We start from the raw sequence: 24,332 nt of genomic DNA, 5'->3' as shown, positions 1-24,332 counted from the left end.
TTTGCTTGCAGCTCATTTGGCCTAAATGTTAACAATGCAGCAAAGAAAAGAGTTTGGTTATTGAAACGAATGGAAGAGTTGGAGGACAGAAGACCCAGCACCCATGTTCTTCCATTTTAAGGAAGCTCACATACATATCGAAGTTTGCAGCAGTAAACACCATAAAAGACGAAGCAGGTACTTGTTTGTAAGTACACAACAGTATGCATGAAAGGAAGCCATGACTACATGTTCGCAGTGTGTTTACAAAACCACATCACCAAACATGCTAGCAAGAAGGAACAAAGGTTCGTTCATCTTACCATTGTTTTAAAAAGCACCTTTCTGGCAGAGTATAGGCTAACCACGACTACAAATTACATACAGCTCAGACACTGGAGAACAGAGGACAACAATACATTTATGTTTATGTTTTTAAATATAAGCCGATTGGAAACCTTGGTAACCAAAATGACCAATCTAAATAATAACAGCGGGTAGTTGAGGCACAAACAAGGCTTCTCATCTTTTTTTAAGACTTGCAGCAAGCTGCTTTTCAACGAGCATATTTTTAAAGGCAGGCAGTTGCAGTTTTTAAAATCTATTTATGTACTGCTTGATTGCAATAAAGCCTCTAAGCTGTTTACAAAAAAAGTTGGGATTAGACAATCCAGCAGTCCCTCCCAACTCAGTGTCACTCTAATGCCCATTTTACAGTTGTTTCCCCCAAAATCCATGTCCAAGGAAAGAACCGAAAGCACATGGAGCCCACGTATTTTATCATATAGACCATGGACTCAAGGACAGCTGCTGCATTTTATTAGAGAGGGGTTATCAAGTGATGATCAAAGGTGAAGCTAAAACATTTTAGGCTCTACTGCTCTTAAATACTTATCTCTACAAGAAATGTTTGTTTGAACATATTATTAACATGGACATGTGTAAACAACATGTTAGGGTAGTACTGCTGCTATCCACATGTGCGTAAAATGAGGCCTCTCCAGTTGAAAAACATTTTGCAGTCTAAGGGGATCAGAGTACATATGCACATGTTGAAATAAAAACAAGTGCAAGGACAACAAAAGTAATCATACTAGATAGTCCTTCCTCAAAGGGATTGGAAACAGGGTATTATCAAAGTTTTATATCATTGGGGAAAAGATGATACCATCACACTTTCTGATTTACATATTTGAGGATGCATACACACGGTAGGTAATATTCAGCTTGTTAATTCTGAGAGTCTGTTCAAAACAACAAACTGTCTGTATGGAGCAGGTGGAACCTGCCCCCTGCCCCCAGTCAGATTTTAAGTGCATGTCTGGGAATCAGCCCTTGAAAACAACTGGTGTGTGTTCAAACAGGTTAGGAGATGATCAAATATACTCTTATTTTCTTGTTTACTTTCCTTCTTCAACAATCCCCACTTTGTCAAAATGTCTACAGGGAACCTGAATGGAGCAGCTGCAAGATCCCCAAGGCCGAGGCATCAGGTTGTTTACAAAACAGTCCTACCACCAAGCAACAAAACAAAAGAAAACATTTTGTTCTTCTTTGCTAGAATTCAGTACAACCTGCAGTTTAAAAAACCCCTGCACCTTGCTCATATATCTTTAAGTGAAGTTAAATGTTAAGTCGTATATTTTAATCCAAACAAGTTTAATTTTAGTGAATGCCCATGTCATTTGTGACACGGCCCTTTGATAAATGAGCTGTTTGGGGAAGTTATGAATGAAGCGATATAGGAGCTTAATCTTCTCAACACTGCTGCCTATTGCTTATTGGAAACTTGACACAATGATTTCTTGGAAATAAAGAAGAGGTAAAAGTGGTTTCTATCATGAACCGGGTCCTTCTGGGAGAACCTGAAAGTATTTCAAAAAATAATAGCTTGGAATTGAAAGTAAACGAAGCCAAGGATCTCATATTCTTGGGTCCCACAAGGTAACGGGACTCTGTTTTTCCAAACAGGTTGTGTAGCATTGCATGAAGTAGCACAATATACTTCCCTTTCCCTTATTTTCTTTTAAGAAACAGAAAGTAAATGGTATTGGACAAAGGCAGGAAGGGGGGGAGCAATTTTGAGAGTGTTAGCATTACTTCAACAAGGGAACATTTGCACTGTCATGTTATTATTATAAATGATATTACTGTTACTGTCATATTTATTATCTGCCCAATAGGTCCCAGTGCGAGTTACAATTTAAAATTCAGTACTAAAAATTGTTAAATTAAATTGCAAGAACAAGAACAGGGTCGGAACGGAAAAACACATCTCCGGTGTCAAAGGCCAGGGTAAAGAGGAAAGTATTCAGCATTCGCCCAAAACTGTATAGTGAAGGTGCCAGTTGAACCTTTTTGTGGAGGGACTTCCACAATTTTGGGCTTATGCCAAGTCAGCCACAGCTGACTCCAGTACTAGGAAGACATATGCATGGGTGCAAATGTGTGTTACGGGCATGTTCAGACTTTTCTCCAGCATTATACCGAACACAATGAGTAGGGAATGTCACAATATCTTATGTAATACATGCAGAAAGCCCCCCGTTCAATCCATGGCATCTCCAATTAAAGGATGTCAGATAGCAAGACTGGGAAAGACCTCTGGCATGGGGTTTAATACGTAGCCTGAAGCTACATTTATGTTCTTTTTTTGTTACTCAAAATTAAATGCTGCAATTATATGGATTGGGTTGCAGCACATAGTGGGTAGGTGGGGGGCATGTGGGGGGAGGAGGAGAGCGACAGAGCTTCCAGAACTCTTTGAAAACTTGACCTCCACTGTTCCCAATAGCTTAAAAAAAATAAAAATCCCACGGTTATTAGTGGGACACTTTTTTTACTCCTGGAATTTGCCCCATAGGATGTGTTGGGGGGGGGTAAGGGTTGTGGCAGGGGAAGGAAGCAGTAAACCTTCTTTCCCTGTACACTGTGGAATGAGCCCTCCATGTTTAGTTTTGAGTGGAAAAAGTGCATGCTTTCCCACAGGCCATTTTTACATTTTTAATTACCATACAGTGGTACCTCTGGTTACAAGCTTAATTCGTTCTGGAGGTCCGTTCTTAACCTCAAACCGTTCTTAACCTGAGGTACCACTTTAGCTAATGGGGCCTCCCACTGCTGCCGGCATGCGATTTCTGTTCTCATCCTGAAGTAAAGTTCTTAACCCAAGATACTACTTCCAGGTTAGCGGAGTCTGTAACCCGAGGTGTTTGTAACCCGAGGTACCACTGTACACTCCAGTTTTCTTAATGGTGATCCTTTCCGAACAATTCAGGAATGCATCTAACCAACTATCACTAGGCCTGAGTAAGATAGGTCAAAGCCTTCCCTCACTTCTTGGCAAGTCATCAGTGCTCAAAGGGTAACAATGCGAAAGTGAAGTAACAAAACATACAGTTCTCTGAAATTTCATGATATAAGATCAGACTACTAGCAACCCTCACAGAGATTATCAACTGTTGTTGCTGTTGTTGTTGTTGTTACAACAGGGAGGCCCTTTGAGGTCTCTTCAGAGGTGGGAAACGTTCCTTAAAAAGGATTATTTTCCTATCTGCAGAGAATGTGATTTGTATTCAAAGTGATTCCTCCAGCTTCCTTGGAAGTTCCTGAAGGGGAACTCCCTAGTGAACCTAATTCCAGCTCACTATTGGGGCTTCAGTTGTTTAGGCTGCAACTATCAGTTGATCATTGATGTTTGCAGAGAGCACTGCATTGTGCTTTGAAGCCCCAACAATCAGCTGAAAGTTGGGGCTTCATTCCAAAGGGCTATGCAGAAGCAGACAAGCAGTTGATCAGCAGCACATGCAACCCCATTTTTTGGCCCAGCTGCGAATTTACCTACCCCATACTTGTGGGCCAAGTGAACATGGCCTAGCCAAAATAGCCTGGAGGGCTTAATGAGGTCTGTGAGCCAGAGGTTCCCCACCCTTGCTCTTCAGTGGGTGTAGCCAGCACCTATCATAGCTGGAAAAAGGCGCTCCTGTCTATAGGCATCACCTGCAACACATAGAAGCAAGGCTGGGTACAGAAGTACCCTCCCAACAGCTGCTGATTTTTCTGGAACGTGGGAGCACAGGGAAATAAGCTGAATCAGATCGGTTGGTCCATCTATTGCTCACAATGAATGGCAGCAGCTCTCCACAGTATCAAGCAGGACTTTCTTTCCCACCCCATCCTGGAGGTCCCGGGGATTAAATAGTATTTAATAGGTTTAAATAATATTTATGAAGCATTTTAGGATCTCAAACGGAAGGCCTTATTGCATCTCAGGAGCCTATTATTAAAAATCTTTTGGGGAGACAGGCAGTCAATAGCAATGGGGCTGTGTGAATGGTGGTACAAAAATAGGTCCTGAGATACTCATCTCTGCCGGTCAAAATATATTTCCAAACAAGTAAATGCCAATTCAGAACATACAAACACATTACCTTTATGACCAAGAAGCATTTTACTCGTCCTTTCAAGATCCCTCTTTGCTATTGTTAACAGTAAAACCTTTTGTAGCCGGGTTTTCTCTCTTCAGTTTCTTATCCTTTTAATCTACTGTATGTTGTGAACCCAGCTCTGTCACTTGTCAAGCTCTCTTTAGAACCACTGACAACAGCAGCGCCCCACCAAAGGCTAACCGCCCAAACATTCAGCATTCCTGGCACACAACGCAAGCATGCCACATCCCTCTGGTTTTCTTTATCTCCCAGGAAAGTCATCTAAAGAGCACCTCTGCCTCCCATGTGATTTCCAGCGTTACCAGTACAAACAAGAAGTACACCGAGGAAGTATTTAACGAGATACGGTTTCCACATACTGGCAACAGAGGCAACATTCACAGCCACTTGGTTACACACTTCTATGTATAATACAACTCGTATTTCCACATTTTGTTTAGGCAACCCTGCAGAGGGGAGGGGGGGAACCCAGTCATTTATCAACCATGTCTACTCCCTCTGATATCCAGATTTATCATTCTTCACCAGATTAAATTATTTATCCTTCACATTTAGCAAATGAGGAGGGGGGGAGCTGGTATAGAAAAGGTGATTTTTAAATTTTATTTTAATAACTATGCAACATCCCCTTCCAAATAATTAAAAAGAACCCTGATGTGTGCGGAGTCTCCCAGAACCAGCTGTACATACCGAGATGAGGAGAGCAGAGTTCAGCACACCCTCATGCCACACTGGCCAATTATTATGCCTTTGCTGCTGGTTTCACAGTCTCCTTCAAAGAGAACTGTTGCATCGTAGTGGCCATAGGAAGTCCCTGGGGAAGTCCCTTCGCCACCAACCCTCAACCCTCAGATATGCCAATGTGGTGTGGTGGTTCGCATGCTGCACCCTTGGAGACCAGGGTTCAAATCCCCGCTCAGCCACGAAGCTCACTGGGTGACCCAGGGCCAGTCACTGTCTCTTAGCCTAAACTACCTCGCAGGGTGTGGGAAGGAGTTGAGGAGTGGGAGAACTGTGTAAGCCACCTTGGAGGAAAGGTGGGATGGAAATCTAATAAATACATAACTGGGGCTCATACGGTAAGGATTACAGCTAGATAATGCATGTGAAGTGTTTTGGATACTTGTAAGGGCTATGTAGAAATTAATTTATAAAAATTGCTATTTATTTTAATTATGATCACATCACCTCTTACAATCAGGTTATTATTTACCTATTGTTACTTGCCATCTCTTACAGTGAAATCCTATATATTTCTACTTGGAAATAAGTCTTCCTGTTTTCAAGGGAACTGTTCCCAGCTAAGTGTGCACACTACTCTAACCTTGGTATACAATTAGGCCAAAAGACCAGACACAGTGTTGGCATATGAGTGTAGAGGGCAGGATTTCCCATTTCATTTCAGCCTGCTGGCATAAGTTGTTTAATATGTAGATTTCAGAAATCCACAATCTGTGTGCAAACCCAATTGTGAGATATTTATTCGGTACACACAGCATTCTCTATCCTACCCACCCACTGCACCAAAACAGTGGGACTGATCCAATTCATTCCTTAGTTATTCTTGATCTCTCATTTAGTTTAGAAATTACTGTATACATACATACATACATACATACATACATACATGCATGCATGCATGCATGGAGCAATACACCTCCCACTAGAGTCAAGGCAATTTTTCCACTGATATAATCAATCTGGATTGTACCCAAAGAGTTTTCTTCTTTCCATTAAGAGTGTTCCTTTGCCTTGTTCAGCATCCAATCAAATAAAATGAAGTTAGTAACCCCACAAGACAGTGCGCATGATGTAACAAGAGTCTTCTTATCTGTCGAGCACTTTAGCTCAAACGCTGAACGTTTTATGTTTCCCTGCAGTGCACGGGGATCCAGCTGGTTTGGCCAGACTACGAAAATAAGCTTCAAATGACCAAATGCAACTGCAGCTTTAAAAGTAGGAACCAAACCAGACACAACAAACCACAGTACAGTCAGCCTAACTTGTCATAATTCATGTGTGTGGAATTTGACTGCAACAGCCTCCTCCGAGTTCTAGAATCCTGCCACTGCCACATTCCAAGCAGAATGTCAGGCTACCGCTGGTTACAAAGCTATGCAGTTGAGTTGTTAATCACTATATACATAGTCTATCATACATATAAACTGAAATTGCTAGACTTGTGTGTAAACATGGCATTGGGACAATTACTGAAGATTAATGCACTCGGCTCATGGCATAACTGATGCAACAGGAATGGTGCAGGAATGGATGTTAAGACAAAAGTTGCTACTACCCACTTCCATTCAGAGAAGTCCAAAGATTCCCAGATGAAGATAAATACCTGCTCAGGCCATTGGTCCACCTAGTTCAGTACTGTCTATACCAGGGGTTGGGAACTTATAACCCATCAGAAGCTGTTGGGACTCCCAACTTCCATCAGCGCTTGCCAGATGTAGTTTGCCAGGTGGGGCAGCTGGAATGCTGGTGTCATTACAGATGGCAGAGCTCTCCACAGGTGGAGATGCAATGTTTCTCCTAAGGCCCAATACTAGGGAACAGGAACTACAAGGTACTTTCAACTTCCTGCTTCCACCAAGTCTAAGAACATCCAAAACCTGTCCTCATTAGGTCAAAAAGGAAATTTCAGGGGTGAGATTAGTCTCAGCTAGTATAGAGTTTTTTAGGGACACAGGTGGTGCTGTGGGTTAAACCACAGAGCCTAGGAATTGCCGATCAGAAGGTCGGTGGTTCGAATCCCTGCGATGGGGTGAGCGCCCGTTGCTCTGTCCCAGCTCCTGCCAACCTAGCAGTTTGAAAGCACGTCAAAGTGCAAGTAGATAAACAGGTACCGCTCCGGCGGGAAGGTAAACGGCGTTTCCGTGCACTGCTCTGGTTTCACCAGAAGCAGCTTAGTCATGCTGGCCACGTGACCCGGAAGCTGTATGCTGGCTCCCTCAGCCAATAAAGTGAGATGAGCACCACAACTCCAGAGTCAGTCACAACTGGACCTAATGGCCAGGGGTCCCTTTACCCTTTACCTTAGTATAGAGTTTTATTCCAGCAGTTGACTCTGCACTACTTTTGAAGTGCTTTGAAGTACCGTATTTTTTGCCCTATAGGACGCACCGGCCCATAGGACGCACCTATTTTTTTGGGGGGGGGGGGAAATCAAAGGAAAAAATTTGATTTCCCCCCAGGTTTGCGCAGCCATCCCCAAGCTAGAAGAGGGAGACGGAGCACTTCGTCTCCCTCTTCTGCCTTCAGGGACAGCCTCCCAAGCCTCTGGGGGGCAGCGCACTGCGCTGCCCTGCAGAGGCTTTGCGCAACCATCCCAAGCTAGAAGAGGGAGATGGAGTGCTCCGTCTCCCTCTTCTGCCTTCAGGGACAGCTTGGCCCGCTATCCCACGAGCTTGTGGGGCTGGCGGGGGGAGAAGCAGGCTTGCTTCTCCCCCCGCCAGCCTCCAGATCAGGTCGGGGAATAGCGGGATGGCGGAGCGCCGCCATCCCGCTATTCCCCGACCTGATCTGGAGGTTGTGGGGCTGGCGGGGGGAGAAGCAGGCTTGCTTCTCCCCCCGCCAGCCTCCAGATCAGGTCGGGGAATAGCGGGATGGCAGCGCTCCGCCATCCCCCTATCCCCCGAGCTTGTGGGGCTGGCGGGGGGGAGAAGCAGGCTTTCTTCTCCCCCCACCAGCCTCCAGTTCAGGTCGGGGAATAGCGGGGTGGCGGCTCTGCGCCTCCCCGCTGTCCCCAGCTTTTGGATGCAGGCTGCTGCCCGCAAGCCTTGCGAGCCCGCGGGACATCCCGCCGGGCTTGCAAGACTTGGGATAGCTTCCTGAAGCCTGGAGAGCGAGAGGGGTCGGTGCGCACGGACCCCTCTCGCTCTCCAGGCTTCAGCGAAAGCCTGCATTCGCCCCATAGGACGCACCCAGATTTCCCCTTCATTTTTGGAGGGGGAAAAGTGCGTCTTATAGGGCGAAAAATACGGTAATATCATCCAGAAAAAGTACCTTACTCTGAATTTGTCCATCTACATAAGCCAAGTTTTATTGCTCTTGCTAAAAGGCCCACTGTGTGATTCCCCCCTTCTTACATCTGAATCAAATAATGGTACAGGCGGCGACCATTTCGCACAGGGGTTCCGTTCCCAGCCCCTGTGCATGTCAAAGGAGTGCCTATAAGCATGCCCCACCCCACCCCACCCCTGTTCTGCCCCCATTCTGCCCCCTGAGTCCAAAAGGACCCATGCATTTGTGGTCAATTAGATGCACCTAAAATAGCCAGCGCCAGCATCTGGCTGTCATGTAACTTCTTGGAAGGTTTGCAAGTTAATACACCATTACGCTGTGCCTTCATTTTATGCCTGGCATGTGAATGAAAACAAGGGTAAGGCAAATTAAGGTGGCAGAGTGACTGAATGGAAACATAAGCCATGGAGGAGCTTCTGAAAAATGAGGGAGTTTTCCATTAAAATCTGCAACTGGAAGTTCTCCAGTAACAGCAGAAACTCAGTTACTAATTAGACAACAGTAGTGCTCTATTAATATATACCATAGTTGACTAGATAAAGGGTGAAAGTATCGTGAGTTGAACTATTCTGCCCAGTGGCTCCCAATACAAAAGGGATGCCTGAAAAGGAGAGTCTTGTGACTCTAGAACAGTGAGAGGTCTGGTTCTAAAGGCATTCTAGTAACCCAGGTAACAGAGCCAGCATCTACTGCAGTTAGTTATTTGCCCTAAGATGAAAAATGCCTTGGGATAATCTTGGCTATGTTGCAGGGACTGGGACTTCTCACCACATAGTCTTGCATGTTTTCTCTCATGCCTTTTCTGCCAATTCCCTATTTCTGAAGTTAGGTACGTACGTGTGTACACCCCCCCCCCCCGATTTATGAGAAGATGGGATTTACTTGGCAGTACTCTAAAAACATCAAGTCACAAATAAATAAATATTTTTCCAGCCAGTATCCAGTTCAGTCTGTGTTATGATTTTATGCAGATTCATATCAAATTGCCCAGTGCCACAAAATGATGGAAGTTCTGCCTAGTCATCTGAGACAACCTTAAAATAAAGTAACAATGCAAAATGTATTTGTCCACAATTGCCCAAAGGGACAACTGGGTTTAGCAACTAAACTTGCACAAGGTTTATATTACTGTCCAGTAGTTTACGCTGTTTTATTAACTGCCAGTAAAACACCTATTGCATTCAGTGACAGTACAGCATACATACACAGGTTTGAAGACAATGTTACATATGAAACTGCCCAATCAATCTCGTCTTTATAGCTGTCCACCCAGGCAGCAACTAACAGATGGCTAATTCATTACTGTTATCAAAACAAGGGTACACCATCAACATTCTATCCACCATCATAATGGAAAATTCAAAGAAATAGCAGAATGAAAGCATGTTTGCATGGAAGTTGTGTCTTTCCATGAAGCTAGAATACAATAACTTGAGCAAATAACTCAAAGCGTTTCTCAAAATGAGCAGTTCTATTTTTTAAAAAAGTAGTATATTATATTGTCATGAAATAAGAAATAATTGTTATTTCCCCCTTTCCAAAAGAACTTTTTAAAAGTAATTTTGTCTGGTCAAGAACAATTAAAACAGTACTAGTCGGTAAGAGCGACAGCTAACTTGGGTATGTCAGCGTTGTCCTAGTGCAGGGGTAGCCAATGTGGTGCCATTCATATATTGTTGAAACTACAACTCCCATAATCTCCGGCAATTGGCCATACTGGCTGAGACTGATGGAAGTTCGAGTCCAACCAGGAAGGTTCCATGTTGGTTACCCCTTTCTTCTTCTTCTTCTTCTTCTTCTTCTTCTTCTTCTTCTTCAATCACTCGTAGCCAAGTAAGATTGTCTTCCATGAACACAGTTTTAACAGTGAGCCTGTAACTGACTGTGGAGGCCAATAACTGTAACAGAACAACAATAATTCAGGACTTAGAACTGGGTAAGAGCAGAACTGGTTGGGAGAACCTACAGATTCTACTCTGGTTTAGTGAAATTCAGCCAAGTATTCCATGTAACGAAAGCACAGGACAATGGTGTGGGGAAGTGAAGTTGTAAAGATCCGAAGATATTCCATTCATTCACTAGTTCTTCAGCCCATTAAACCACATTTATTGGGCTTTTGCACCTAATATTGGAATCCAAGGATGGTCTAGGGCAGGGGTGTCAAACTCAAATTCATCAGGGGGGCGCATCAGCAGTTTGGTCAACCTCAAAGGGCCGTTTGTATCTGTAGGACTCTACATCATATGTATTTACAGTACAGGAGAGAAGGGTTCAGGCAGCCGTTGGATCTGTCACATCACAGGATGGCATGCGCTCAATATAAAAACAAGTGGAGGTTTCCTGAATGCATGTAAAGTGGAGGTTTCCTGTGTAGAATGGCCGGCGCCGCTAGAGGGCAGACGTTCTCTGGCTTGTAGGCTGCCGCACATGTGCTGAAGAGGTGGCTTTCTTGTGTAAAAAAAAAAAAAGCGAGAATAAAAGGTGAAGGCTGGCGGCCGCCAGCGGCTACACGGGCCACATGACGAGGTCTGGCGGGCCGGATTCGGCCAGCGGGCCTTGTGTTTGACACCCGTGGTCTAGGGATTCTGCTCACCATGACATTGAAATGGTATCTAGTATAGTTTTGAGGACCTCCATGCTTTAGTTCTGGAGGACTTCCAACATCAGAACTGAGCCCTACATTCCAGCAAAGTTCAAGTCCACACAACAACCCTATGGGCTTCACCAATTGTCCTAATACATTCAGTTGGGCATATGCCTACATAATTTGGTTTTCTACTCTGGACAAGAAGAATGCGATGTTTGGGGAAAGTCTTAGTAATTGCTTTGTCATGGGCAGATCTTTACCTATTAATATGGGGGCACAGAATTCTCTAGCTTCTACAGCAGAGGTCACCAAGCAGAAATGCCATGCTGCTAGTTATGAAATGTCTGTTATGGGGACATAGCATATCACAAAATGGATGGGGGGAGATGGCACAACACAAAATGGCTGCCTCATCTAAAAGAGGAGAAACAGGACCACAGAACTGTGCTAACATACCCTCCTGCAATAAATGGGGGAAGGAGTATCTATATCAGCCAATGTCGCACTCGCTCACAGAGAGCAGCTCTTTGCACTGCTCCAGAACTGTTAGGAGGGTGGCAATTAAATCCTGGCAAGAAATGAAATGTGGGCATGTGGGAAACCCATTAAGGTGGTCCATCATCAGAAGCTGCTGGATGAATACTGCAGGTTTCCCAGCTTGCTCTTAGGGATTTTACAGCTGACTCAACAATTGATCCTGTTGATGCTCTTACCTATTTATGAAATACTAAGATTGTAAGTGGTTGACATGATTGTTCCCAAATGGCCTCTTCAACTGACAAGACTCAAGACAGTGCCCTCGTTTTTTAGATATCTGCTAAAAACTGATCCACTGAGACATATAACACAGGTGGATAATTCACAATTAATCCAATCAAAAGCAGTTTGGAACCTATTTGCGGATCTCTTCTGCAGCAGTGCTAGAAGCAAAGAATCTGCTAGTATTACACTTGCAGAATGTCAAGTAGATATTGTATACCTGGAGTTTCAAAAAGGCTTTACAAAGTCAAGTTCATAAATGCAATTCATGGTGGTTCTTCATATTTCTAAGGTTATGCTCCAGAAAGTGGTGTGAGGAAACCACTGGTTGTCTCCATTAGAATTATCCTATGGAGTTTTATAAGCATAATTCCTCATGCTTTTTAATATCCACATGAATTCTCTGCAAGAAGTTATATTGGAGTGAGGTGTCATCAGAACATATGGGTCCAGCTATCAGCTCATTTGTTATCTGCCAATTCACTTATCCAAACATAAAGAATTATGCCCAAACCTTGTTATGCATATTCAGATATCCAAAGAGCCATAGCCTGCCCACTTCCTTGCTTGTTATGTTTTGCCGGTCAGTGGCAGCCATTTTGGGACAGAAACCATGGTCAGGAAGAGATCGGAGGGATCAGAGAACAGTGGAGAAAGAGTGATTGGACAAATCAGTTTTTTCCTTTGTTACTCTTTTGCTGCTTGGCTACAGCCATTTTAGGAAGAAACCATGGCAGGAGTGGGAGAGTGATCACTGATTACCATAGGATTCAATGGAAATCATGGACTCGTTAGGCAAACACTCACTTAACCAACCATTTTCAGTGAATGCTTTGTGGGCGGTGTGTGGGAACTGTGTGTACTTGGCAGTAACCTTTCAAAATGATGAGCGTAATAACAGGACTGGTTTACTCCATTTGCCAAGTTTCAGATCCCTTGCATTTATGTCAGCACGAGCCACTAACTGCACCATGGTGGGTATACATCTCTAGTAGAGCTGAGTGTTAGTCACTTCAGTGATTCTTCAAATCCCACCTGTCATCTTGAGGATAATCAAATTATCAGTAGCACAGCTTCCATGCCCTTTCCTCATACCACCTCTCTTTTTGTCTTTACTTACATAGTCCTCTCCTCTTTTCACTATGATATGTCTTATATATGTCACATACTGCTCACTTCCTTTGAAGCAGCAATTTCAACAATTGGGGGAATAAAAGAGAGGGAATGTGAAACACGGTTATGCTTCTTTTTTGTTATCAATTTCACCTTTACCCTTGAGGGAAACAAGGTACTTGGCCTGTAACCTCATCCTTTATCCACTCAGGAACCAGATTATTACCTCATAAAAGTTCATGGCAAAGCTATTAAAAATTAAAAGGACATTTTCTTTCCTACAAAATGATTTGTTGCAAGTCAGAAGTACCAAACTGATTGGACCTGGTAACTTCCCTCCTCTTTACTAGCATCTCTATCAATTTAGTAATTGTGAAAAAGCTTCAGATTTTTGACCCAATATTTCCCCACCGCTACTAACAAGATGCTAATGCTCCACATAGTTACTCGTTTAGCAAAAGAGAAGTAAGAAAAGGCAAAGTCATAAGTAAGGCTGCGGGTGTGGGGGAAAGAAAGCTTCCTACAAGCCTTTAGGAGAAAATAAAGCAAAGAACCCAAGTAGTTGGGTATTATTCAGAGTGGGTGGTAGAAAAAGGACAAACCAGACTACAGCAACACTGAAAACTCCATCCAAAATTTACATCTAAAGAGACTTCTAGTGACATATGGTGGAAGTGTAACTTTCTGCAAATATCCTCTACATGCGCCAATTTCTCTCCTCCACCCAAGATGTGTCCAATAGCTCTAGTGGAATGAGCTCTTTAAAGTATTACTCAGGGTAGGCATCAGTCATGATACACATTCTAATCCATCTCGTTAATGAGGAATCTGTCATGCGGTTGCATCGTTTGGACCCTCAGAAGAAATTAAATCCACCTATATGGACTCCACATTGCCCACACAGATCCAGCTTTTTCCGCTTCATTAACAAGTCCTGCATTGCCTCTGCTGGAAAGAAGCTAGACTGCATCACTGATAGAAGTGAAGTCTCTGGAATATGGTGTGTGTGTGTGTGTGTGTGTGTGTGTGTGTGTGTGTGTGTGTTTTGAGAGAAAAATGTACTGGCATTTTTAAGGGCTCTAAATACAAATTTCCAAGTTGGAAATCACAGTTCTTATAGGTTCTCCTCATGTGAATTATGAACTGGCATGGCTGTCAGTACTGTACTACCTAGAACAGCCTTTCTCAACCTGTGGGTCCCCAGATGTTGTTGAACTACAACTCCCATCACCCCTAGCTAGCAAGGCCAGAGCTCAAGGAAGATGGGAGTTGTAGTCCAACAACATCTGGGGAGCCACAGGTTGAGAACCAGTGACCTAGAACATCTTGCAACATCTAACACAACCTCACAGAATCTCTGTCTCTGTTAAGACAGTGCCATAGCATCCATTTTACATTTATGATACCAAGAAACAAATATCACACAGAAAGCCTGTGACAAAGGAAAGAACCAGCATCAGTCATCTGGACTACTAAATATGGAATCTCCTTTTTTCTGTCTTGCAATGTTCTGGATATTTCTGACAGCCAGCATATGAAGCTATCTCTACTTGAGGATGCAACATGTTCCTCACTCAACAATAAGTGCAAATCAGTTTTGGAAAAAGAGATCTGCTTGAAAATCTCCCATTTCTCCTCCTGTGCTACACCTCCTACTCGCTGACTTTCTTTTTTTACAATGTACCCACCCAGATGAATTATGGGACTTGCTCACAATTCAATATTTAACATTACCGTGAACCAGAGATCTTTAACCCAAAAGCCTATATTGCCAACAAAATGGTATAATCTGAATATTCAGTAACCAGTACAGTGGTACCTTGGGTTACAAACACTTCAGGTTACAAACACTTCAGATTACAAACTCCACTAACCCAGAAGTAGTACCTCGGGTTGAGAACTTTGCCCCAGGATGAGATCGGAAATCACACACCGGCGGCACAGTGGCAGCGGAAGGCCCCATTAGCGAAAGCGAGCCTCAAGTTAAGAACGATTTCGGGTTAAGAACGTACCTCCGAAATGATTTAAGTTCATAACCCAAGGTACCACTGTACAATGTGCATCAAGGTAAATGTGAGAGAGCGCCAGCCACAATGATACCTGCTCCTTGCTTACCCCACAGCAACCAATATGGCCGGCAAATCCTATCTCCGGTGGCGCAATGTGAGATCAGTAAAATGTGTTAGTTTTGATGCATAAATTGAAAGTTTTAAATGAGTCTTCATGTTAAAATTTCAGGAGTTGACTACATAGGAGATCCTTAAGAGAGCTTTGTGCTTTTAGAAAAGAAAAATCTAGCTCTGAAAAGAATACAGTTGTACCTCGGAAGTCGAACAGAATCCGTTCCGGAAGTCCGTTCGACTTCCAAAACTTTCGGAAACCAAGGTGCAGCTTCCGATTGGCTGCAGGAAGCTCCTGCAGCCAATCGGAAGCCGTGGACTGCCACGTCGGACGTTCAGTTTCCAAAGAACGTTTGCAAACTGGAACACTCACTTCCGGGTTTGCAGAGTTCAGGTACCAAAACGTTCCGACTCGTAAGGCATTCGGGATCCAAGGTACGACTATAATAGAATCAGAGAGTTGGAGGTGGGCTTGTAGGCCACCTTAGTCCTATATTATAATTGATGCAGGAAACACAGCATCAAGGTACTCCCAACAGATGGCTCTTGGGGCCTCTACCTGAATACCTCCAGGGAGAGAGAGGCCACTGATCCTCTAGGTAAGTGACCCATTATCAAACTTTTCAAAATAAAAGATGATCATGGTTGTGTGCTAAATGTGATTAATAAAATACATTATGTACAAATGAACAGTAAGTTAAAACAAGAACATAACATCAGTTCTTGAAAGTTTACTAGGATATGGGTAAAAAAGTTAAAAATTGCTTAATGGAAAGCAAATACATGTTGAACTTTGCACTTTGCTTTCCTGTAATCCGGCAACAAGTTAAGCTCTGGAGTACAGAAGGGAGAAACTAGACCTTCGTAAAACAACTTTCCAACTTACCAGAGTAAATTAAAATTAACTTCTCCAACAAAATGCAAATATCTTAAAAACATCCAAGCCAATTAAGACACAAGTGTTTATAAAGACATGAGTAGTAATTATGTATGTATTATTCATAGCTAATTTACAAGATGAAGTTCTTTTGGTAAAATATTAGACTGTTTACAAGCAGTAAGGAAGAGAACATTCAAATTGTTTGCCTTGTGTATACTACAAAGCAGCGACTATTTCTGTGCCACAGAGTCTCTACTAACATTACAGTGTACACTGTGTAGTAATCAGAAAATGTTTGACCTCAGATATCTACTTGACCCTACAGAAATGCAGACTCGCTTGCTATAAAATCCTAAACAATGGGGCAGACAAGGTCACAGGGTCAAAGCAAGTATTAACAGGTCATTGTGCAACCCACTTGGGAGCAATTACTTCTGGTCACGGCTAAGTGGACACTTGATTGAATACCACTAAGACAGCTCACATCCCACAGATAACAATCCTCACAGCGATTAAGAATTAAAGCCCCCATGATTCAGCCTTTATTACTCAAATGAACCTAACTATTCCATAAAAAACTCTTGGTATATGCATGATGCAAGGTCTAAATTGAAATGCCACCTCATTAAACAATAATATCTAATTTTATCTAAATGAATTTTCATGAAAGTATGCCACACAGCTCAGGAATTTTAAAAATGAATTATCACAAGTGATACATAATTTCCACCAAAACTGCTGCAGGAAAAAAAATTAGCTTCTAAGGATGAAAAGGAAACATCAATGTTGAATGAAAATTGTATTTCTCTCCGACTATAAAGAGGGTTAAAAAAGGAGCAGGAGAAGGAGAAGGTTTCTTCTACCAGACAATGGAACTAGGTTTTCTTTTTTTTAATCAAATCAATGTTTTTTATGTTATGTCAGGTACATTTATCCTAATCAGGAAAACAGTAAGCATGTAAATGCATGCAATATGTCACTATGCACGCAGGACATATATGCAACAAAGGTTATGTCAACATACCAATTTTTAAAATCTCATGAGGGGAGGGAGTTGATGGCTAGGCTGTTACAAACAGGCATAAAGCAAAAAAGCCATAATTCTTCTACAAGCTAGGCATCCATTGTCTCAGCTGAGAACAGGTTCACCCACTCACACCTGAGGGAAGGGAAATGTTTTCTGGCATTAAAAAATAAAGAAGAACTGTTCGGTTTATAGAAAGTACAAAAGGTACAAAAAGCATAGGAAACTGAGAGGTGGGTAGCAGCTGCCTAGAAATAGAATAATCATTTTAAAAATTGAGATCAAAGAAACAGTTGCATAATATACATATATCTGCACCTTGGGGTGTATTTGTTTGTGCATAAGGCATTCCAGAAAGGAAGCTTAAAAACTCATGACAGTAACAAGCATAAAATGTTGCAGCACAGTCTCCTAAATTAATAAGGGCTCACAGATTAGTACTGAATTTTGTACCTTGAATATTGTGTTTGCTGTTCTTTTATTAGATAGCAACTGAATCTTTGGGAATGTTTCGTTAGTACAGGCATGGCCAAACTTGGGCCTCCAGATATTTTTGGGACTACAACTCCCATCATCCCTGACCACTGGTCCTGTTAGCTAGGGATGATGGGAGTTGTAGTCCCAAAACATCTGGAAGGCCAAGTTTGGCCATGCCTACTTATGTACTCTGAAACTCCTTAGACTTCCCTATCTCTAAGGCAATAAGACCTACCTAGTAGCCACTGCTAAGCAGAGATTTTTCAGACTTGATGTGGTTCTCAGGAATGCTCCTGAGTCCATAAATTTTAACATGGGAAGCAGTCCTCAGATGTAAACACTTCTTGTGTTTGCAATGACAGACCAGAAACAAATTATTTTCAACTGCAGCACTCATTCATCAACACAAATGCTTGCATATGCAAGGTTTCACGTACACGTTCTTCACTCTGCATGAATTCAGAACAAGAACAGAGGACAATAAATGCATTTGAGCTGAATTCTCAGTTTCAAAATTACTCAGTTTGTGGGGATGGCAATTTTTATTTGTCATTAATGACCAGACAAAGGTGGATGGGGATTCCAGTTGCAATAGGTGAACTTAGTGCTGTCCATATCAAGACGGCCATGAATACTACTGAAGAATCCATGATAGGTCAAGGCGCTTTCTGGAATAAGACTATTTGGGATGCGTGAATGTTCAGGATAGCCCAGTGACCAAACAAAGGTGTGTGTGTTTGCCTTCTTACTCCACAGTGGACATGATCCAACACAGAAGCACCTACAGATAAGATTATCAGTAATGGAGCTTCATTACTGGTATGTCCCGCAGAGGACCTTAAGGTCCATGAATAATCATAGTTTAGAGGTCCCAGGCCCTAAGGAAGTCAGATTATCCTCCACCAGGGCCAGGGCCTTCTAGGCGATGGCTCCGACCTGGTGGAATGCTCTGTTCCATGAGACCAGGGCCCTGCAGGATTCAACTTCCTTCCGCAGGGCCTGTAGGACAGAGCTATTCTGCCTGGCTTTCAATTTGAACTTAGCCTGATCTTCTATCCCTGTTCCTTCCCTCCCCCTCCCCTTTTTATGAAGATTACCAGCTCTGGATCCCACAGCTAATTCCCCGCTGGCCCAAAAAGGACTAATTTAGCCAGCTAGCCCTGGTGATCATCTAATGTTTATTGGATGGATTTTCCCTCTAAATTGATTTTTGAATTCTGAATTTATTGTTATTCCCATTTTATACTGTTTTTTGTTGCATCAATTAAGTGTTTTAAATTTGTTGTTAGCCGCCCTGAGCCCGGTTTTATGAACCGGGAAGGGCAGAGTATAAATACAAATTTATTTATTTATCTATAAGACCTCCATGGTATTAGGTCATTGGAATGCAAATTATTTTGAAATTAAGGGGAAATATTTGTATTTGAGTTGGTACAGGTACCTTTCAGGGAAATGAAGTAAGAAGCAGTACTATGCTGCTTGCTTGCTTGCTTGCTTGTTTATTTATTTATTTATTTATTTAATATAGTGCCCTGTGCCCGGGGGCCTCAGGGCAGTTCACAGAATAAAATCAAGATATAAAACCACAAAATACATAATGTTCAGTAAAACAAAGAAGGAGCAGGTTTCAGTTGTTTTCTCAGAGCACTCTACCGGGTAGAGTCTACCTTAATGCTCACTGAGAAGACGGAAGGATTCTTACCAAAGACAGTGAGATAATGTAGGACGAATGGCAGCATATGGGTGTAAGTTGCGGAAGAAGCTGTGGAATCTTATTGTTACTACTGCTTTTGTTTCCTTGGGTGACTCTTTCTGCCTTAACACTGGCTGAGATAGATTTAAGTAATTCCTAGTAAAGATAGATAACGTGGGAAGAATGGTAGCAAGTAGGTGTTGTTTTGCTTTATTCTGAATACCTTGGGGAATATATTTCTGTTCCGTTTTCCCAAGTCAAACACTTTGACCAAACATGATAATTACCTACGGTTGTTTGGGAAATGGAACAGGAGCTCTTTTTGTCTTCCTTTTGAACCTAAAGTCCATTATAAGCATTATTTACCAGTATGTAAACATGTTCCATACGGGACAAAAGGAACTTTGTTCTAATATGTGAGTTAGAAGATGAAGTTTTAAAGTGGGGGGGGGGGGTTTGGTAACCATACACTTCTCTGCCACTGAAGCACTGACAAAGATAATGTAAAAGAAGATTATCAACAGCTCTGAATTAGCTTAATGGGAGAAGTAAGGCTTCCATTGCCAACCCAACCTAAGATCACAGAGTAAGAAAAACAAATTGTGTAAGCACATGATAATATTTGATCCTGGTTGAGTGTTTTGGAGGCATGCTGGCAGGAAATGCTGTGCAGGAAAGAACACGTGAATCGGAAATGTGGATCATTACTTACAACTCTTATTCAGTTGTTTATGGAGAAACACCCTCACTATGGTCAAATAAAGTTTGACTTTTCAAACAAACTTCTATTAAACTCTTTAAGCATTCTCTCTCACACACAAACTTGTTCTCTCACTCTCTGATGATCTTCTGTCATTACACCAAGGCCATTCTTTATTGGCCGAGTTATAAATTTTAATCTCTCTGGCTTAGTAATCGATAGATTTCTTTCTCTCTCTTTAGTTAAGATTTATTTTGTATTGTTGTACTGTATTTGCTTTGTATTGTTTCTTATCTTGTAAACTGCCCTGGGTACTTTTTACTGCAAAGGGGATTAAAAATATATTTCTTTTAAAAAAATAAATGAGCAAGCAAAGGCATGTTATTATTGCCTCTTAAGATAAAAATAATATAGACTATAAAACAGAGATGACGAGCCAATGTCATTGGACTGTTTAGCCCCTGCAATCTTCATGAAAAAGATGTTCTGTTGGAATACAAAATCCATGTGAAATCTGCAAAAACTATCCGTGAGTAAGGGATTAGATTCTTGTATAAAACTGCTCACAGAGCTTTTCTGTGGAGTCCCATGTGCACAGCCCATTTCGACATACGCATGGGTTTCAGTTAGGGTTATGCTGTTGGAATTAACAAAAATAATGCCTAGTCACGGGCATAGTCCTACCAACCAACAGATAAAAGTAACAAGACCAACCAGCAGCAGACTGTGAAGTGTGGCAGCACTGTCCACCTGACCTCCCAACAGGTGCTTCACTGCAGCTTACCTGAAGGGGGAAGGGGAAGGTAATGGGGAGGTCAGCGCTGTGCAAAAGCACCAGCAGAGCCAGTATGACACTCCTGCCAGTTTGTACAAACAGTGCCTTGCCCCTCCCACCCTCTGTCACCTGGTAAGCAACTCCATCCCTCTTCATAGTCTGCTATTGTGTCCAACATTTAAAGATGTGTCAAAGAAAGCCAGGAAGAATAAAATACTGTGGTACCTCTGGTTACGAACTTAATTCGTTCCGGAGGTCCGTTCGTAAGCTGAAACCGTTCTTATCCTGAGATGCGCTTTCACTAATGGGGCCTCCTGCTGCACGTGCCTCTAGCACACAATTTCTGTTCACATCCTGGGGCAAAGTTTGCAACCAGGGGCAGCTACTTCTGGGTTACCGGAGCTCGAAACCTGAAGCGTTTGTAACCAAAGGTACCACTGTACAATGATGAATGCCAGCTGAAAAAGATTCATGCAAAACATACTTAAATATATAATAATTAATAATATAATAATATAATATTAATTCCTAGAAACACTGATAAAAATGCAGAATTTATTTCCTATAAAGCTTTCCTAAGATGCATCAGACTGAAACTGAAGCAGTTCCTTAAATTACAAGGAATACGTTGGAAATATACTACAAAGTCTAGGACTAATATGCAGAGTTTGTTAATGTGCATACATGCTAATCACAGAACCACAGTGGAATCTCATTGTGGGAAAACCGTGACCATGGGCCCAGTTTCTCATGATATAATTCGGAAATCTCATGATAAAACTGAGAAATCATGAGATTTAGAAAGAAGTTTAATGACCCTGAAGTTCTTTTCACTTACCATCTAGCTTCAGAACCTTTGGCAGAGTTTGTTACCGTATTTTTTCTTTTCTTTCTAATTTCATCTTGGGAACTTTGTAGTGTAAACATTTAATAACTAGTAATCTCAGAATTTTAAAAGGTCTTCTGAATGAGGACAAAAAGCCCCTGCAGACCATATTTGTAGTCAACAGGCAATACTCATATTGCAATATATAATAACTGGATTTAACTAACGAAAATACCCCAAAGAAAGAAAAGCATGTTTCCTTTTTGGAATACATTTAATAATTAGACTAAACTTCAAGAGACTCTGTGTGACACAGAGAGGGTGTGTATACTTCATTACATTATACCAGAGGCGAGTGTTGCTCGTTTTAATTAGAATCAGATATCACGGTAATCATACCAGTGTTAGTGCTCTTTCACAACAGAGTTGCAGGGAAATGCACACAAGCATTCTGGGTCTGTCTTTCACAAGCTCTTTTCACAATTCTTACAAATAATAATCATAATGTGTGCTGAAGAAACACTTTACCTCTGCCCCCATTTCCCCTCTGTTCTCCTTTCACTGCCCCTCAGAGAATGAGTAAATTCCAAACTGAAATCACTGCTGTTATCTTGCATTAAAAAAAAAAAAACACTGTAGGAAGCCATCACAACAACCACATGAGTTAAGTTGAGTTGGCCGAGCCTTAGAATTTATTGGCTTCAGTTTATTTCTGTCACATACTTTATATGTGCCTAACATATAAAGGCCTGTGAACCAAATACTACACGAAGGGCACTTTACATTGTTCCCTATGGCAAATATCACCATGTGTCAATCCATTTGTGCATAGGTTGGTGTCAACTTTTTTTTTCTTAGGAGAACACACTGATGCGACAACACTAATGCAAATATTTGCAAATAAAGACAAATCAGAGGTTATCATTTTTAGGCCAGTCTGATCATCCCAGGGAACTGCAGTGGACATCACTGGGCCATTGGAAAACTGTGCACTTCTACTTCCATTCCATGTTTTGCAGAGGTGCACAGCAAATCCTCCAAATTGGATGGAAAGCCATTGCTAGCCCCTTCGTTTGTGAATCATAGGTTTCTGCGCAATCAGAACTCCAGCACTATTACTCACATGTGGATTGCCCCATGCCAATGTGTGGTCATCTGGTTCTGTGGCCCCACTCTCAGCAATTGCATGACACTGTTATGAATTATCTAGAATGATTTCCAAACCTGCTTCTGATCATGGTTTCAATCTGTGACTTGACAGCACTAATTTTAAGTGCAAGTGAAATGCCAAGCAGAGTTAGCTCCAAAACTGAAAGGGAGGAGCAAATGTCCGGGAACAGTGTGTGCCATACCATGGTTTCCACTGAGGCAGTGTCAAACAGTTACTTATGAGCAGATTGCACTGAAAGTATGGGTTGTCCAGTTTTGTTGTTCGCTTTATGGGGGTGGAAGAAGGAAGGATCCAAAGAAAATATTATGAGCAGTGTGGAATCACTCCCTATCTCACCACAGATCAGTCCTGGTGGAAAAATTATAATATGCATAGGGCCTCAGAGGGATGTTCAGAAGAAAAGTACCAGCCATATCCATATGAACCTGCCTGTGCTCGAAGAGTGGATTTTGACATCCTACTTGTCACATTAAAGAACACTCGGGCACACAGGCACAAGAGATAGGGCCTTCTTAGTGGCTGCTTCTATCCTATAGAATTCCATTCTGAAAGATATGTGGCTGGTTCTATTAGTTTAGGTTTCTAAGAAAAAATTATAAATTCTTCTGTTTCCCCTAGCATTTAATGGAAAGTTTTATTGTATGTGCTGCTCCAGGAGTTTCCATGGCATAGAAAACAAATTATTCTGCTTAGTCTTCTTCATTTTATTTTGTGATGTTTCACTTACACTACATATTACATATGTTGTACACTGCCCTGGGATCTTTTATAACAAAGGGTGGTACACAAATATTAAAAATGAATAAAGAAAAATAAATCATGTAAGAAATTTCCAGGTCTGGACCTATTGTTATCTACGAACGAACACTGGGAATCCCATTTTTAAACGAAGCTCAGTGTATAATCTTAATACATTTACTGCTACTAAAAGTCTTGGCCCTGTTTTATATTATACTGCATTAAAAGGCAAGTTCCCATCATTGTCATAGTGGGTTGGCCTTTCTAGATAAAAACAACAACCTGTCACCTCAACTTATTCTATGTCAAATATATTTTACATGAATGTGTATATACATTTGAAATTTTGGCCCAATGGAATTCTTTCTTTTAAAAATGATAAAATAAGCCAGCATTAAATGATGAATAAATTAAACTAAATATCATTTAAAATGGTACAATAATATAGCATCAAACACAGAAGAAATTAAAACTTCTTGGCTCTGATACAAGAATATGGACACATCTCATGAATTCCTAACAAACTGCCTACCAGAACCCATCTATTTTCTAATATTGTACACTAATTGTTTGCTAACACCTAGTCCAACTCCCTCATTCCTCCCTCCTCTCCTAGGAGTTTGTGGGATGCAATGTGGCAAAGATGAAATGTGCCACACATAGCGAACATGATAATCATCTCCTTACACAAAGCATCCTTTTTTCAAATCACAGCTTTGATTACACAGGCGCCATTTTGCTGGGAACAGGTGCTGGCATCTCAAGAACCTTAGGAGAACATGTTTAATAATATGCAGAAACTCTTTTAAAATGGAACCACTCACCCATCGTTTGGGCTAGTAATCAGGAATTATGTTGAGAAAATAGTTAAAATTATAAAAGAAATCGTAAGAATCACTAGACTCACAACTATCACTATGTACCACGTGAGTTTTTACAAACTATATGGATGGAGAGCTCACTTCACCCCACCTCATAGAAGAAAATGGGGAACATCTGTAATTGCAAAGGTT

The 24,332-nt window shown here is 41.7% G+C and overlaps 1 protein-coding gene across 28 annotated transcripts in view; it reads right to left on the bottom strand.

Annotated features, from left to right (window-relative positions):
• Window positions 1-24,332, bottom strand: part of FOXP1 (forkhead box P1) — a 546,942-nt gene that overhangs the window by 464,647 nt on the left and 57,963 nt on the right. The gene's annotated exons all lie outside the window — the stretch shown is intronic.

The sequence above is a fragment of the Podarcis liolepis genome (genome assembly GCF_965112155.1).
Source record: "Podarcis liolepis genome assembly, chromosome: 2".
Lineage (NCBI taxonomy): Eukaryota > Metazoa > Chordata > Lepidosauria > Squamata > Lacertidae > Podarcis > Podarcis liolepis.
Note: the sequence above shows the minus strand (reverse complement) of the source record. Positions and strands in the feature narration are given on the sequence as shown.